The sequence below is a fragment of the Cuculus canorus genome, chromosome 15 (genome assembly GCF_017976375.1).
Source record: "Cuculus canorus isolate bCucCan1 chromosome 15, bCucCan1.pri, whole genome shotgun sequence".
Classification (NCBI taxonomy): domain Eukaryota; kingdom Metazoa; phylum Chordata; class Aves; order Cuculiformes; family Cuculidae; genus Cuculus; species Cuculus canorus.
The window spans coordinates 11,682,392-11,701,206 of record NC_071415.1 but is presented as its reverse complement, the minus strand read 5'-3'; the positions used below and the strand labels follow the sequence as shown (position 1 = coordinate 11,701,206).

The window sequence follows — 18,815 nt, the reverse complement described above, 5'->3', positions numbered from 1 at the left end:
GTGAAGCAACTATGTAATAATTTATGAATAATTTAATAGTAATTTGATGGGAAACAAGCTGGAAGATAAAACAATGGGTTTCTGGGCAATCTCTTGAAGGGAGCTAAGTGACAAATCCTGAGTTATTAACCATTAAAAAGCTACTTCCTCTGCTTCTGCCACGTTAGAAATTTTCTTTTGTCAGTGCTGAGAATACACAAATCAAAAATTTGCAGATGGTGAAAAAAAGCCTTGTTATCCAGGTATCAGACAGTTTCTTGGGAGCTGTTACCGGGGAGCACAATAGAGTGACTTTGGCAAACATGCAGGGTCTGAAAATGAGATTTGTGTGACTTTTCTTGCAGTTTGTGAAGAATAAAAGTGTATTCGTTAATAGAAAAATTTTGATTTTCATAGGCTGTGCTTTACTTTTAGTCCTACCCTCTTGGGACTGTTAGGGTGAAATCACTGTGGTAACGCTTATAAATGGGGAAACTGTAAAGCTGTTCAGTAGTAGGAGTCGAACATACCTAAAGGTTTCCACATGTGTTTTATTTCCCTGGTCAGAAATTTTACCTGAAAGGAGTTTGAGGACATTTGTCTGGCCCTTCTAGGAATTTATGAAAACTTTTGCGGTAGAAGTACACATGCTGAAATTGTGAACCTCCTTGGAAGTTTGATATATATCGAGTAGTAAACCTGGTAAGTTCAGGAAGTGACAGATTTATGGTACACGTACCAATCATCAGTGCAATCTATGTGCAGTAGGTCTGCTGCTCCCTCAATGTATTGGAAAAACCATATAGCATCCACTCACTTATTGCCATCTGTGGCATTCTGGAAGTAAATGTGGCAGCCCTAAAAATACGGGAAACCTGCCTGAGACACAGAGAGGATGCATATAAAACTGTGAGAAATGTAAAAATGTCTTATGGGAACTTGATTTCTCATCTGTGGAGGGATTGATACATTTAACATGTTTTCCCTACACAAAGAGGTGTATCAATGCAACTGATCGGTTTAGCAGGTCATCCAGTTAGACAGATGCATCCATCTGACTGGATCACCTGCTAAACTGATCGGTTACATTGATACAATCACCTTGTATGGATGCTCTTTAAACTGGTTAAAGGTACCTTATGTTACTAAATCAATATAAAGCTTTTTTTAATCCTCTTAAACTAGCTTACGATGATTTGGCCAAATGAGCCAGCTATAACAATGATTTCTGAGAGTGACATCACTGCAGTGTATGCAGACTGAGGAAATCAGTGGCGCTAAAATTGACGACAGCAGTGGTGCTCATGGTACCAAATAATTTCTCTTCTGTGCCTGCTGAATACAAAGTTGGCATTGCCCAATATTTTATCTGTTGCAACTTTAAAGAAAACAATTAATTTAAATGGTTATAGTTTGAGAAGTTATTTCTTACTCGTGCAAAAGCTGTAATGTACACATGCTTTATACTGCAGCATTTTTATGTCATAATAGTGATCGTGATGCTTATTTACACAGGATTACTATCACCACTAGTATGAATTCATTTCACTGATGTAGAAACAAAGAATATGCTGAGTTGTCCTTATGTGAGAAACCTGAAGGAGTAGTTCTGAGAAAAAAAATAATCCTTAAGATTTTTAAAGGATTGTAATTTAATTGACTCTGCAGTAGGCTTTGCCTACCAGGTTTAAGGTAGTAAATGCTAATGTAGTTCTCTTTCCCTGTTTACCAGTATTCAGGACATTTATGGTGAGGGGTTCTGCCAGCTGTTCGGCTTTCCAATAGTAGTGTGTTTCTACGCAGCCAAGATAACAAAATTACTGAATATTCAAAAAGTTCTACTATCACTATATACATTATTTTAAAGCTACTTTACAATATGTCAGATATGACTCTTATTCACTCTTGGTGTTTTCTATTAATTATTTATACACCTTAACACAGTTGCGAGTTCTAACAGATCACAGAATGATAGAATGGTTTGGGTTGGAAGGGACCCTTAAAGCTCATCCAGTCCAAACCCCCTGCAGTGAGCAGGGGCATCTTCAACTCCATCAGGTTGCTCAGAACCCAGTCCAACCTGACCTTAAATATTTCCAGGGCTGGGGCATCTTAACACCACTCTGGACAACCTGTTCCAGTGTTTCACCACCCTCATTGTAAAAAAATTCTTCATTATGTCCAGTCTCAATTTCCCCTCTTTTAATTTAAAACAATCACCTCTTGTCTTATTGCTGCAGGCCCTGATAAGGAGTTTGTCACAATCATGCTCATAAGCCCTCTTCAAGCGCTGAAAAGCTGCAATAAATTCTCTCGGGAGCCTTCTCTTCTCCAGACTGAACAATGCCAACTCACAAAAGAGGCGTTCTAGCCCTGTGATCATTTTTGTAGCCCTCCTCTTCATGGACCTGCTTCCAAAGGTCCACGTCCTTCCTGTGCCGAGGGCTCCAGAGTGGGATGTGGGGTCCAGACAGGGTCTCAGCAGAGCCGATGCTCCTGATCTCTGATGACCAGCAGTAACAAACCTATAATATCCCCTTTCTCCTACAGATCATTAAGTGGAAAAGTATCAATTGTTTAGGATGGAGGAAACAAAAGAGATTCAGCGGATAACTTATTTTTTGCCTTTTGGTAGTCAGAATGGTAATCCCACCCTGAGACTGAAGGGCTGTGATATTTTCTGGGAAGAAGTTTGAGACAGAGGCATTTTTTTCAAACTGCCTATTTTGTTTGATTTAATCTGAATTGTAACATGGTGGAATTTTGCAGCAAATAGCTACGTATTAATTCCCGTTTTAGTGGCATTCGTGCCATAATATTTTGTTAAAGCCCCTGGATAAAAGCAAGAATAGAATGACGAGTTCCTCCTAAATGTAAAGTCAACAAATCCCTGTATAATATATGAACGTGAAGCAAAAGGCCTGCATATACTCATGGGGTTGTTGTTATAGTTTATGGCTTAAGGCAACTAACAAATCTGCAGCAGAGGTAGTGCGATGTGATGGTGTGTGTTTAAAAATTTAAGTCCTAAAATCCACCCCCCCTCGCTTAATACAGTGTGCATGTATATTCATTTTGGGTTTTGTGCATTATCTGTTACCAAAGCCTGAGCTTGATGTTTTAAAGGAATGCTTCTAGATCATGAGAAGGAAGCAGTGTACGTGCTAGAGAAGTATGCTTTGGAGAATTGGAGGGAAGACCAAAAGATTGACAGCGAGAGAAAATAAGCAAGGAGAAGAATTAGGGTTTGAGGTGGTTTTTATTATCTTACATGAAAATTTCCTAAGGAAAAAGACTTCACAGTACACCTAGAGAGATTAATGGTTTCCAAATATACTAGTAGGCTAATGTGAAATTACAACTACACTGTTATCCAGGGTCTTGACTGATGGGGTGATCTTGCTTGTTTCCTCGTCTCATCTTACAGAAAACAATAGACTCTCTAAAGGTAACTGCATCAAAAGAAATTGCTACCCTGAGATGTCAAGTCTTCACCTTGCCTCGCCTGGGTGTACTTCATCAGACTTCAAAGCAGAGCACATTTAACTTTCTTTACACAAAGCATGTACAGTACCTTGGAAAGGCACAAAGGACAGTGGCATTGTCAAGGTCTACAATTGCCTTTCAGTTGTGATACTGAGGAATTAAATTCTTAGTACTCTTAGACAATTTTTTACCCTTTTCTAACTGAAGGACTTTTTCACTGAAAATATTCACTGTTGCCATGAATTCATTCGTTGTTGGTTTCTTTAAGATGAAAACTTCTGCTGTAAAGACATTGTTGCTGTCTTCACTAGCTTTCTGACTGTGAAACTATTTTTTCCCTGTTAAGCTGCAGTTAGGTGAATATTAGCTTATGTCTTTTGTTAGTGGAATTATGCCTGACACAAAACAGGAAAGTTCATTTTTGGCATGTAAAGGCACTTCTAGGCTGTCCCTTTCAGCTGGGTGGATGTTTTGTCACTTACTTAACTATTAATGAACCAAACCACTTTACAAATGCACTTCATGGGGAAGAGGAATTGCATTGCCTTTACGTATACAGGAGTTTAATATCTGTTTTTTTGCAGTAAGAACGATTCATTATGTATTTGAATGTGTGTGGTTATTCCTAACTCTTATGAGACTAAATGTGCTGACAGATTATGGAATGAAAAAATATTAGGCACAAGCAACTGTCAAATATGACTTGCTATGGTCTTGAACACTCGTAATACCTTGCAAATAAGCAAAGCTGGTGGTGATTTACTAGCCATTTGTTAAGGTAAAATTGTAAATATATTAATGACAGTCTCGAAAAACATGTAGGTGTAGCTAAATAGGCATTAAAAGATGAGAAAATTAAAACATCTAGGAATAATAAATCAGATTTGGGGCTGATATTAGCATTAGATTAGTTTTTTGCTTTGATGATAGCGGCTCACTTAATGTGCCATGTATACATTTTTCACTTTAAAACAAACACCACTTCATTTTATACGAGCAGGTCTAGTGACAGCAATGCATTTCTCTGCAAATACTGGCCTGTCATACAACTTACGTTAGTTGCACATAATTACTTTTCACATACACTGGATAATACTTTAATTAAAATTGTGATGATTAGCAGTAGTGAACAATAAATTCAGAGACTGTCAGCTCTGCAGTGTATTAGCTGAGCAATACATTAAAAAAAAAAAGCTAGCATATCTCTTAAGTCTGCTAACGTAATGAGATGGAGGGGTACCTCTCAGCAGTAAGAGATGTGACAAAAACCCATAAGCTGTTTTGGTCAGTCCATACCTTTTAGAGCCACCACGTTGAAGTCAGTACCTGAAAAAGGGGAATATTTGGCACTTCTAAATTAATTCCTTAAACTGGAATTCATTAGTGCCTTGTTATTCATGTATTTACGCAAAGTTCTGCATTGAGTAATTTCAATTTGAAGGAACAGGCAGCACTAGGAATCATCTTACATAAAAGTTAGTGTTATCCCCAAGGCCCACATGCATATGAAAGACTACAGGGAAATCTCCCATCATCTCTTGAAGTGCTCAGTTTGAGTAGTCCTGGGTGCTGTCAGTGGACTGTTTTGACTATTATTGTCTACTGTGTTCAGCAGAGGAAAACGTTAACACCTCAGGGTAAGCAAATCCCAGGATTATTTTCTAAAGCTGTTTGACTTGTCTAGATTCAGCCTCACTGTTTTTCTCTCTGCTTATGATTTGTTTGCCATGGGTTTTAAACATACGTATCAAAAATTAATTTGTTCAGACCTCTTAACTCGTAGGGTGAAATCTCATGTGTTGGTTAGAGGAAGGGAGAGGGAGACCGAGTCGTATTTGGGAAGCGTGTCTGTGCTTAAGGCAGGGTGTGTAGAAGCAACACAGCCCATCCCAGTGAAGGAGAGGGACAGTAGGAATAAAATCGCTGCCAAAGAACAAGTTTTTTAGCCGGGCTCATTTGGAAGTGGCTTTCTCCCCAGACATGGTCCGACTGATGAGATGTGAGGCACATTTTGGGATTTGACCAATATGTTTCATTACAAATTTGGACCACAAACCACGAAGGGTTTTTTAATATATATTTTTTTCATAAGCTAGGGGAAGTTGCTGCCATTATGATAGCACTGTAAAATCCGTATTTTTTTTGCTAGAAAAAAAGAGTGGATGCTTGGAACTAACCCTGTGTTTTAATGGGCCTCAGCTGCTCACAGTATCTTTGAGCACAATCTTCAACAGATGTATCTTTCAATGAAATTTTAAAGATCGTTGTCTGAGAGGAAAATCTGACGGTTGGATATTGTTTTTCCCAAGATGATCACATTTTTAAGAACAGAATCATTTTATGTGCCGCTATGTTTATTAATCATAGATTTGAAATTTGTAAAAGAAAGGGAATGGAAGTGTCAGTAGAAGGAAACCTTTTTGCTCTTAGTGTGATTTAGTTATCACGACTTGCAGTCGAAATTGATTTATGAGTTTGTTGCTTCCTGGGGACAAATGTACTTTGAGAGAGAAAATATGGACTACAGAAAAAGTGTTAATAGCATAACTCTCTGAAAGTCAACTGCACACTTTTTAACATCGTATGCAATTCAGAGGTGGGAAAACACAAAGACTCATTGTCATTGTACTTTGGGGCTCACTTCTTGCTTCTGCTGTCCTTCCTAATCAGAAGTAGTTATGATATTATGGACAAGCTAGGGATATAATCCTTTAGCAACTAATGTGCCTTTGTGGAAAAACATTTTTTCTGTCTGTCTTTGAAATACTCTGTGTACAAATGGAAATATTTTAATATGCAGCCAAGATAAGACTATTTAAAAGCATTGCAGTCATTCTTAAGAGCAAATATGCATTAAAAAAACCCCTATTGCCTTGTGCTTAAGTGGTAATATTTCACAAATCCCTAGGAACAATTTACTTGCTATGACCCCTCACGTATCTTTATTTTTATGGAAAGAGATGCAAAATGCTTGTGACTTATCAAATATAGCAGAAGAAAATGTCTTATGTTTACCAATTAACTTTTATTAATCAAAACTGACTGAAGTAAAATGTATCTGTCAGTACTTCTAACTTTGTGCTACAAAGGATTATTAATTTTCCTTCTATGCAGAAATAGACAAATGCTGTCTTTCCTCGCGATTCTAGTGGATTTTTATATGATGTACACAGGTGTTAAGACATACAAGTTTGTAATTTTATAATACAGATCCATGTAGGATAATTTTAAAAGCCCATCCTTTTGGCAGATTTACTTTCCTATGTGATTCAGGAAGAAAAAAAACCCATGGACGTTTGCACTCTGAGGATGCGTTGTGGCTTTTGTGGTTGGTTTGCATCAATACTACTTTGTTAACAGTATTCAACTTGAATTTAAAGAATTTGGTACGTGGAAGCAAATGTGAAGCAAACCTTACATTAATTAATGCTGCAGAGAGAGGGAGAAGCTGGCAGCCTGCCTATGGCTTATCTCTGATCCTTAGTTGTGAGTGGAATCTTTAGCTCGTTTGTGTTTGACTTTCATCTAACAGATTTCAAATGAATTTAAATAAATTGTAAATGCTCTGTCTGAGGTTTCACTGGTCTGTCTGATCTATATGAGAAGAGGTGATTTTTTTGGCTTTGGTGAGATTTTATAGAGGCATCTTGCAATTAGAAGTGGGAAAAAGCAGTCAATTTGTGCCAATGTTCATATGAAATCTATTTGTCTGCTGCGTGTTAGCACTACCGTTTATTTCTTAATATATGTCTGTGGCTATTTTTATATATTACACAAATCTGTTGTTTTACATGTCAGTACCAATTCTAGGCATAGACAAACCAGGCATCTGTTTATTGGGGTCACCACAGTGATCGCTTGCTTGCTCAGCTTTATTCTCTTTGCTTTTCCCTCTAAACTCTAGGGTGGGGAAAGAGTAGAATAGATCAGCCCGCTTACCTCATGACAGCAGTGACAAGGGGAAAGGAGGAGAAAGGGAAATGCTGGAGGAAGTCTCTGCCTCTCCTCCCCGTCCACCTGGCTGATATGTGCTGTCAGCACTGAAATGAAAACCTTAGCTGGGTCGAGATAGGTGCGTGCGTGAAGTCTGTGGATGCTGGAAGAGAGGTGGATTGCACTGTTTAACTCTGCTGGAGGCGAGAAAAGACAGAGAGAGGAACTTGGAAGGTGGCACGGCCTGAGGAAACAGTCGTAAATCCTAGGGGATGGAGAGGGTGGATTAGAAGGAGGTGGAAGGACAATGGTCTGGGGGTGGTAGTCTTCTGCACCCACTCACATGGCAGAGGGAGTGCCCATGTCCTGAGCACGTGGCCCATACTCGTGTCACCATTTTATTGTGAAGCCCCGCCGGAGCAAAAGGCAGTCCTCCCCAGGAGATCAGAGTAGCCCCCACACCTGTTCCATGAGCTGCCTCGCTCTTCTGTAATTTCTTCCCCCAAAATCTTACTGAGCCTCTCAGTCCAGACTCCCATCACAACCCCCCATTTTGCCACTGATCCCTCCTAGATGTGTGTCCCCTCTGGACCTACCCTCCAGTCTCTGGAAAACTGAACATTGCCAACATTTTGCCTTTGTTTGTAGTGACTTATTTATCAGATTGGAACCTAATGTGTAACTGACAAACGTGTAGGTCAGAAAGCAGAAGAAATATCTAGCAATTTCTAGCTTGTATGTTCCCAGCTACTTGGGTTCACAAAATAGAGGTATAAAGGAGATCTTATTTCGGAAAAGCACTTGAAAGTATTAAAGCTAAGATCTGTACAACAACGTTTTAGGTATTTTTCTGCAGAACCTCAAAGGCTGCTCACCTTTCAAAACAGAGTTTTGCTAGATTTTACTCAATGATTGATCAAGAAACTGCATTTGCTGTTGTTGTTGAGCAACCAATACCATTTGCAAGAATTTTAACAACTCTGCTGCTGTCTGCCAGCTGCCATGTGTTCTTTTCCTACTCCCAGCAAAATACCTCTTCACTGGAAGAAGAGTGCAATACGTTCGGAGTAATCACTAGTTCAAATCACTGATTATTTTAAAACATCAAATCTCATTTTTGGCAATCCATCATCAGTTTCCATGGGAACTGAAGCCGGCCTTAGCAGCAACAACAAGCAGAGTTTATTGGGATACTTATACATTTCAATGGCTGTTGTTAGACAGCTGCATTTTTTGTTTACCCAACAGATATTGCAGGAACGAACTCATAATACATTTTTGAAATTCTATGTACATTTCATTTTAATTTATTTTTATTTTTATTCATATTTTTCATAATTTAGCAGAAATATTATGATGAAGGAGAGAGAAGAAGTCAATAGTCCCTAGCATATGCTGTCAATATTGCATGTTTCCATCAAATGTCCTTAGTATTCTTTCAACTAGGCCTGTGATAGAAAAGAATGGAAAATTGTCCTACACTGAGGGAGCAAACAGCAGGCGGAAGGTCCCATGTTTAAGGGTGGCAGGTACAGTATTGTCCCTTGGTAATCTTATCCCAGAGTTTCTGCTTTCCAAAGTCTTATTTCCTCTGTAAATTTTGTTCCTGAACAACCATTTTCCTAAGCGTGTGACCTGTCTTCCTGCTCCACAGCTCCAATTCCTCTAAGTCTTGCTATTTCAGAGCTCCATGAAACTTCTCTGTCTGTAATTCCTTCCTCCCGACTATTTCTGTCATCGACAACCAAGTTCTTGGGCTGTTTCCATGTTGGACATATCCCCTTCTCCTCACCTTTCCACACAGACACCTTATCAGCTTTCAGCAAAAACCTGAATGGAGTCTGCACTGATCATACATCAGCACAGAGAGCTGTATGAGAGGAAGGAAAGGAGGCAAATCCAAGAAAAATTTTAGTCATACAAACACTACCACTTCTAAACCCCATTTTCTAAATTATGATAGTAAGTAGTAGTAGTGTGGATTTAAATATGCTGTTTTGCTGCAGATTTGTATGGAGTATTTGAGTATCAAAGAGAATAATTGGGCAACTAATTGAATGTAATATTAATATGCATATCGAGCCGCTTTTTTTTCCTTTTCTTCCACTGTTTTAGAATGAAAACCATTGCTTTGTCATTATTTTGTTTCAGAAGTGAGGCAGTCATTTAAGACAAATCTTGAATCTTGAGAAGCTGTTCTATTACAAGGCCTTATAGCAAACAAACAACCCTATCATCTTCTCCCATTTTCTAATACTATTTTTGTCATCACAGCTGAAAGTTGGCTTACAAGGAAGTAATCTGGGGCAAAATAGATCACATGTGCCAATAAACGTGCTGGAAAGAAACTGAGGATGAATTGTCTTGCAAAATAGTAAGAGAGAGGAAATTATTAGATACTCCGTCTACTGCTGGGGTTTAAGGGCAGGAATGCTGATTTTCCCAGGCTCTGAAATTGTCACTGGAGAGTTTCTACTAACATGAAGCATCTCATAAAACTACTGTAGAAGCTAGCAAAAACATTCCCTAGCCTTGTTTGCCAGCTACTAATACACCAGATCTTACTTGGTCAAAATTAGATAAATTAACTGTTCTTGAGTAAAATGGCATTGTTCCTTGATTTGTTGGGTGATCCCAAAATAGAAGTATTTTAGAGTGATTTCTGCTGCAAATCTGGCTAGTTTTTATATCTTTGATTGTATCGCTCATCCCAAACCGAAGTCATGAAGAGGTTAGTGGAAGTGCCTTGAAAATTCTCAATCCTTCCTGCTTTCTGTTGTCGGCACTTTCACAGGATTCACTGTTGCAGTGTTTACCACAAACCCCGCTTTCTAAACTAAATATCTGCCCTGACACCTTTGTGTCGGCTTGTTTATCAGTGATTTATTCACATTTAGTGTAATTATGAACCAATCAGGCTGTATTTTCAGAGAGCTGCATTTGACTGCATACCTACATGTAGTTACACTCACACTGCAATGAGGAGGATGATAAAATGCTCGGTAGGTAATAAGGGTATATAGCAGGAGAGCCTGAGCAGAGAATATTGTGCAGCTACTTTGCTGGCTCCAAGATCTGGTATTGACTGAACCCAACTATGGTTTCAACAGCATTATCTGAAGAGTAAATTAATTTAATTTAGCAGAAGTAGTGAAAATGTTTTGAAGAGATCTGCGAAATAGGTCGTTATGGTATGTTGATGATTTAAAAATTCCAGTACAAGAAATAAGCTAATATGTCACTTATAATTTAATAAAAACAGGGAGTTAGCAAAATCTTCTTGCTTCGGTGAAATAAAGAGAAGCAGCAGTTTAATATTTTAATGCCTGATAGCTTCTAATCCATAGCTGTCAGTGTTAATTTCACTAAATAAAAATCTTTATGGTGCTGAAGGTTCACTAATCAAGACTCATAAAGGTACAATTTCAGTTGTCATCCGCTTGTCTCTTCGGGAAGCCACTTTTATTCAGGAAACAATTCCAGAAAGATAAAAATACCAAGCGTGAAGTAGCGTGTTGAAATACACTTTGCTTTCTCTCATGAGAACTGTAGAGGTAGAACTGGATGAATAAAGAATCTCAACAACATTCCTGATGTTTTTAATTATTTAAGCAAAAATATTTCATCAGTACGAAGTTTTCTGATTAAGGAAACACCTTTTTGAATTCTCTTTTTCTTGCTGGGAGGTAGTAATGAATTATGGGGTCCCTGAGACTGCTGTCATCTACTCTAAAGCCTGCTGCACCCAATGGGATATTCTCTTAATCTGTTCTAATACATTCTGTTACTGGTAGGTGTGAATTTTAATCATTTCTGTAGTAAAATATACATGTCCATCAAATACAGTACTTTTTTGTTCTTCTGATTGGTTTATGTTAGATGACACACACCAACTGTTTTACACCAAAAGCAAAGATAATGCATTATATTTGCTGCACCTTGTTTTATATAAAGCAATATATACACTTGAGCAATATAAAAAGCATATGCATGATGAAAATGGCTAGTGTGATGAGAGATCGAAGCTACTCCCCTACCAGATAATTTGCTAATAGTTTAAGTTTTTAAATTCCCTAATACTTCATTTATGCCTCTGAAATAACATAATAATAAATCCTTCCTTTGTATAACATCAAATAATTTCCAAAGGTTTGCTTTTTTTACTCACACGTGATCCTTAAAAAAAAAAAGTCCACTGGGTTTTCACTCACATGCAAATGCTGAATATCTTCTTTTATTAAACCGCAAAAGGGATTTACCAGAATTATGAAAAGGACTCTGAGCCTGTGCTTTATAAATGCTAATATAAAATCTAGTATTTTAATAAGTTTTTTAAATTTGCATTTTTAAGTATTGTACATTGAGTGAGCTTTGAAGGTGCACCCTCTCACTTTGACATTTACTTTCTGTTGCAACAGTTCCCTACTCCTTTAATATAGTCAGAATTAAGAAGCTGTTTGTACTTTAATCTTTTAACTATCATAAATTATTTTACCCTGTGCTCTGCTATATCTATAAAGTGGAAGGGAAGGTATGCAGGGCAGAGGTATGTGGAGGCTACAGTATGTTCTGCTGGGGATATAGCAATCTTTAGAGCAGTAAAGTGTTGCCTCCCCAACCCACGTCATCACCCATGATGGCAACAAACTGCTCCTTCGTAGAAACCTTTGTAAGTGAAGAACCGGTGTCACCTGCTCAGTCTCACTTTTGTGTTATTGGTAGCATTTTAACTTCAGTGACTGTAGTAAGAAGAATCAATGAAAATATAACTAAAGAGAATAAAAATAGAAACCTTTCTAGAGTAGCTCAGAATAGAACAAACCAGGAGAGAAGATTTAGTCGCCTACTAATTTATATCAGTAATGTTCTAAGCCATTTTGGTATGTGAATGGCTTATGTTATTCTTTCTAAAACCGTATAGTGGTTTAGATTAGTTAATGCTTATTTTTCATTTCAGCCTTCCTTGCTCAATTGTCATGAGAGGATAAATACTGCTTTGTCCTTCGCAATTTTGCCCTATCACAATTTAATTATTCAACATCAGCCAATTATAGAAACATCATGATTGTCCAGAAGTAACTCTGCCAAACTCTGAATTGACCATTTGTATGTAATGTTTATTTTTACCTCAATCAGAATTCTAATCCGTCTCATTATTTTGCATCTTGTTCTATGAGAATGCTATTTTCTTAATACCGGCTTATGAGAGTTTTTCAAATTTCTAGTGTACTACCATATAGTTCTCCGCCATCCATCCTTTGTTGCTACAACTTAGCAAAATTAATAAGGGTGCAGGATGAGTTAATTTCATTTTTTTTATTATTCTTGTGAAACCTCAGATTCTGAGGGAAATTCTTGTGGTATTTTTGGGAGGCTTGGGCACTTCAGGAGCCCTTGGATCATTTTGCTTACTGCACTGCAAATGTAATCCCTGCATAGTGTTTTAATGGAACAGTACTAAAGCATGTACTTCTCTTTAAGCATGTGATAAATTTACTGCATTTATTTGCATAAATATTTACAGGATCTGATCTCCGTTTGAGGATTCAAAAAGCATATTTTAGTCAAGCATTGTTTAATTGAATAAACAAGTTTTTGCAAGAAAATCTCATTCCTTTACAGTTCTTCCAAAAAGTTGCTAAGCAGTGAAGAAAAGCAACACAATTGGATTTTAAAGGTATTTATGACACAATCACTTGACTGGTACATTATAAATTTAAAGGATATTTTATGTTTTTACAAATCTCTCAGCTTTGCTTCGAGGTTCCAAGATGAAAACAATTGTGTTACAATTATCAACTGCTTAAAACTGGAATTAGATTTATACTGTTGTAAAATTCAGGCCACTGCTTCCACATTAGGAAGTTTTATTTCTGTAATTACTTCTGTGTTAGGGTGGTCAAAGATTTGAGTGATTGGAACCATATATCTATGTTTTCTAGGTAACATTTCTAAATAAATATTGTAATGAACAAACTATTTCACTACTCAGAATGCTGAGCAGGAGCAAATTGGATGACTTGAAATCTCTACTTTGATTCCCTTTATTTATAATGCAGACATCTGCCCGTGAGATGGTGGTGGAGTATTCTGTGTTAATAGAGAAGTGCCTTAAATAAGGGCAAAAAATATAATGCCATCACAGATAGTATATTTGCATATACTTATATAGAATTGTCAACTATATTACATGAAATATATATTGTATCAAATCTATATAGGATACAGAAACAAAACAAATCCAGGGAATGATAGGGAAAATATCCTAATGGTTTCAGAATATGGAAAGACAGTTGTACCATGACTTCTACTTTGTGCGTCTTAGTTATCTTCCTGACAATGGGAACAGAATTTTCAGCCATTTGCCGTGGCATATGAAAAGCTCTATTGAGCACAGTATTTGAATCATGAAAGACATAATGGAAATGTCTGAGATTCATTTTTTGGGTTTGCTTGTTTGGCTTTTTCACCATGAGTTGTATCAATGATATGTTCAGTTGATTTAAATAGATGTTTGTTTGTGTACTTGCACTCAAGCTTTGGAATAGTGCAGCTCCTTCCAAATCTAATGGTCTGGGTGCAGGTAACCACCTCTTTTCCATTTGGATCATTCTACGTTACTGTTAACACTTAGCTTTATGAAAGCTAAAATAATGGTAAAGGTAATGAAATCTCATGCTTCAGGGCATATGCTAATACTTACAAATCTGCTTCACGTTTTGTGAGATTAATTAGTTAATTTGCGTACAGCATTTGTAACATAAGTGATGTCAAAGTTATGCCAAGAACTGCTATAGACTGATTGTCTGTGGAACTCAGGAGTTAAGTCCTTCTGTGGGTGCTGTAAAGATGAAGAACAGCATTAGTTTTTTGGATGATCTGTATTTGCTACGTTTTGTATGCTTATAACCCAACTAGTCCTGGTTAGTTTGGTCATTATAGCGGAGCTTGTAGTTCCAGTCTGGCTGTGTCCACATGAGGTCATAGCCTTCCAATAAAGTGTTGGCAGTACCTTCAAACACTTGACAGTCATACTTACTCTTCAGAGTGGGAATTTCAAATAGTAGTCTATACCTGGGATTCTGGCCCTTTCCTCTTTTTCCTTGCAAGGGTGTGCTTATAGCCATCAAGAAATCAAAAGTGGCTTAAGAGGTATGCTGTGAGATTTACAGAGCCTGGAAAGGAGGATTTATATTAGGAAGATGAGGAGTGAAGCTGGAGTATACACCTGAAGTAAAAGAGTGGTGGTAGGAAGTCAAAATCAACAAGTTCTGCCTTGTTCAATGGAAAAAGCTATTCACAATACACAGAGTAAATAAAGGCAGAACAAGAAAAAACGTATTGAAAAAGCTTGTTCAGGGATAGAAATCATTACCGAAAGCAGAGAAAGAGTAGACTGGATTTAACCAATTGTTGTATTTTATTCCTCATCAAAAGGTGCACAAACTTAGCTTTGTAAGTCAACCTGTGCAGATTTGCACTTGAAAAAAGACTTTCATGTGAAATTTACACCCCATGTTATTTTTAATTAGTAAATAGTTAAGAATTAGAGTTGTAATTATGATTTGGCAGCAAGTTTAACTGTGTTGAAACAAACATTTCTCTATAAAGCTTATTTTCACTGAGACTGAAATGGCTGATACTTGCATTGCATGTTGCCTTGTTTACTTTATTATTTTTCCTGGAATTATGTTTGCTGTCATTTGCAAACAAGAGAGATCAGTCTGTTATTTACTGAGACTGAGTAAAAACACAGCATATTATCCAGTTAGAAGACACAGTACACAGAGTAAGCGGATCAGGAAAATGTATTTCGATGCCAGCTTCATTAAGTCGATAATCATCTCAATATATTCTCTTACAACTTCAACAATTAGTAGCCATAGTTTTATTTTCATGATTATCTCTAATAATTTGTACCAAAAAATATCCCCGAGAAAATTCTGTGGTAATTGGAAACTTCCAAAGAAATGTTCTCATGTGTGGAGCAGCAATGAGTCACACGACCAAAACTTGCTCGTTAGTTCTGGATTCAGAGTGGTTGAATTTATCACAGGTGATGTAGCAGCTGCTCAAGTCTGAAGATGTTTCCATCTTAGACCATATGTTTCTTCAAAATATATTCTTGTTTCCAGATACCTCAACACTAGGGCATGGCCACATGGAGACAGCATCAGTGACGTTGGTGGCCTGGTTACACTGGTGCCAGAGTTTAGTGTGACTCTGCTTATCTCTCCTGGGAACACCATGAAGAATTATTTCTGTCCTTGACAAGCAGTTACTGTGGCATTGACTTTGTTCACAGGCTAATTTTTATGGTGGGGATTTGTGCTTAGCTTTTGCTGTTTTAGTAAAAGGTTCTGAAGGCATTTTAATGAAAATTCTTCAGAATTTTCAACACATATAAAAAAAATTAATAAATTATTGACAGAATATGGGAGTAAATAATGCCATAGCACAATCACCATGGAATAAATATCCCCTGACAATGAAATAGACCTGAATGCCCCTGAAGACAGTGGGAAAACCCTGCAGCTGGCTTTCATCTGTGCTGATCTCCTCCCATAGGTGCACACAGACATAGCCGTTCCCTCGTCTTACCCAGCCCATGGTCTCTGGGCTGCCAGCAGCTCCGGTGGTTTTATTGACTGCACTGGGTAGATCATTTGTTCAAATAGCGTCCTCTACTATAGGAAGAAAGTTATCCTGGGCTTTAGGAGTTTAAATAGATTAAATGAGCAGAAAGGAGAGGGAAAGGCAGTGCCAACGCAGCCGTGCTATCTTTCTAACCTGGATTTCAGTCATTGTGATAAGTTGATTTGATAATACTTGAAATCTTTTCTTTTTCCTTTCTATTTTTGTTCGATTCAGGGATTGTTTTCCATAGCATTCATGAATCTTGGTTAGAGAGCAGTTGGTGTTCAGAGAAGCATTTCTGCCAGGAATCTGCCCATTTGAGATCTGAACTGCTTGGTGCATCCTTGACAGTGTTCATGGACAGAGTCCAGGCCAGTAACATGATAGATATGCCCTGTTTGCACTCACTCTTCAAGGCAAGTGGTCTCTTACCTTGCAGACTATAGAAAGTTTGGAAGGAAGATAATACTTGGCTGAGGATCAACTCCTCTCCTCAAAAGTATTCCAAATTTTGATATTGGGTCCCTTTATCACTTATGAGGAAAAGAGACTAGAAACGCTGAACAATATTATTGTATGAGTAGATTGAGTATCTCTTGAAACTTACTGAAACAATGTGAAAAGATCCTTCTTTTTCCAAGAAGAATTTTGTTTTATAAGGTGTTTTCAAAAAATTATAGACAAAAATATTTTTGACTGACATGTTTCAGTCTGACATATTTAGAGTTATATTCTGAACACAGACAATGATCTCTGATGGCATTGCTTAAGAAGAGTATACTCTGTCCCCAGATCAGTGACAGTGAAGATGAGATAGGCTAATAAATATTTTTGGAAATGTTACCAACTGCTGTGGTGTCCAAGATACAGTGTGTTAAAGCCAGTTCTGTATCTCGTGGGGAAGGCTCCTGCCTTTGTGGTTGCAATGTTAAACATCTGCTCTCATTTTGAGGAAATTGGATATTTAGAACAATAACTTATAAGGACATTTGTTACAGAAGCAAAAATCAACAATGGAAACTTTCTATTCACTTTGTGTCTGACTAGAGATGACAAAGAACATCCTATTTCCTTTTTCTTATTGTAGAAGGTCTCTTAATCTTAGACAAAAAGTGTTAAAGTTGTCTACAGTGGTACATACACATTAGGCTGATTTCAATAGAGTAGATGAATTCCTGATACTATAGTTTTCAGTGTGAATTTAAATTCCATGAACATCTTTCATTCATTCACCATAGCTATTCGAGGTATATTATTATTTTTAGCTGACTTTTATTGATTTTAAATAAGTGTTTATTTGACGTAAAGTGTTACAGTATGTTTTCTAACGTGTCATAAAATTCACTGAGCATTATCTGGATTGATTCACACCCAGTATGAAATACGCTGAAAGACCGCTTCCTTGGCAATTTCTTGTTTTTCTGATCATGTATTTTAAGCCTCTCTTTCTAAAATATTATACAGATTTTTCTCACTGTGGTGAGCGGAAAGGCTCATGGACACAAGAAGCCTCACTATTTTCCTGTGCTCCCTGCTGCTTTGTGTATTCTGTCACTTGCGTATTCACTTAATTATATGACAGGCAATAACTGCTCTCTGAGGGAGTAAAAACAACTGTTGAATTAGTTTTTAAATTATATCATACTGCTCTGTTGGAAACCTCTTTTAAATAAATGTTGAGGCTAGAACTATTGATGTGGTTTTTAAACTTTAAATTTCAGTTAGTTCAGATCATTTTAAATAATCTTTCAGCAAGAATAAATCAGGTTTTGTAACTTACAACTTGTAGTTACAGTCTTCGGAGAGTGTAATAGCATGTTTCAAGGAGCTATAAAGTAAAACAACAAGGAAATGTTGCTGTTCCATTTGTGCAGACTTTAAGCGCTTGTGGAACGTAACATGAGATTTTTCATCCGGAAGCAGATCCTAGAGGGATCCTTGAGTATGTTGGTCTAGGTATGGCTTTGATCTAGTGTTTGAGCTTTCACTTAGGGAGCTTACTGGTAAACCTTATGAGGTGATGGTGCTGATCTACTTTGCTCTATTTCTACCCCTCAATAAAAATGGACTGAGAATCACCAGCTGTTGGAGTCTTCACTGATGTGCCACTGGATTGCATGAAAAAAATGTTTCCTCTGTATGAACTGCAAACTGGTGGCTTTGAGGAAGGAGAAATTTCACTAATACCTGACTTCAGTGAGAGGTACTGAGCAATGTGAAAACTTTAAAATATAGCAGGAGCAAATTTAAACTAAGTTAGGTATGGATTTATTGTTAATGCAAACTAGAAATACTTATTTTGAGCAGGTATAAGTGTTCTATGTTTAAAACAAACAGTATTGAGTTGGATAGATGCATAGGTAGAACCCACACAATAGTGTGGATTAAATAGAAGGCTTACCTGGTAATTTATTCTAAGTCTGTTAAAAGACTCAGCTGATTGGTTCTTGTGAGTTTTTAAGAAATCTTTCAGAGCCTGGTAAAATCCAAAGGGCTAGACGACTGCCAGTATAATGCTAGTCCTTAAAAAAACTCAAAAAGAATGACTCTAGTGGCACTTTCATTAGAGGACATCAGTCCTGGGCAGAGTAGCTGAATGGCTCTGTTGGCACTGTAGCAACAAAAATGGTAAATTGACCCTACTTTAATTCTTTAGAGTGTAATTTACTGATTTGTTCTGCCTGAGCTTTGTTTCTGTGTATGCAGAGTGAGTTAATAAGATAGTCTTTGGAAATAACGTGGAAATACTGGAGCAATCTTTCTCTCCTCTTTTTCTGACC

The 18,815-nt window shown here is 37.3% G+C and overlaps 1 protein-coding gene across 2 annotated transcripts in view; it reads left to right on the top strand.

The window, feature by feature from the left end:
• SDK1 (sidekick cell adhesion molecule 1) overlaps window positions 1–18,815 on the top strand; it is a 405,082-nt gene that overhangs the window by 122,617 nt on the left and 263,650 nt on the right. The window lies entirely within an intron of this gene.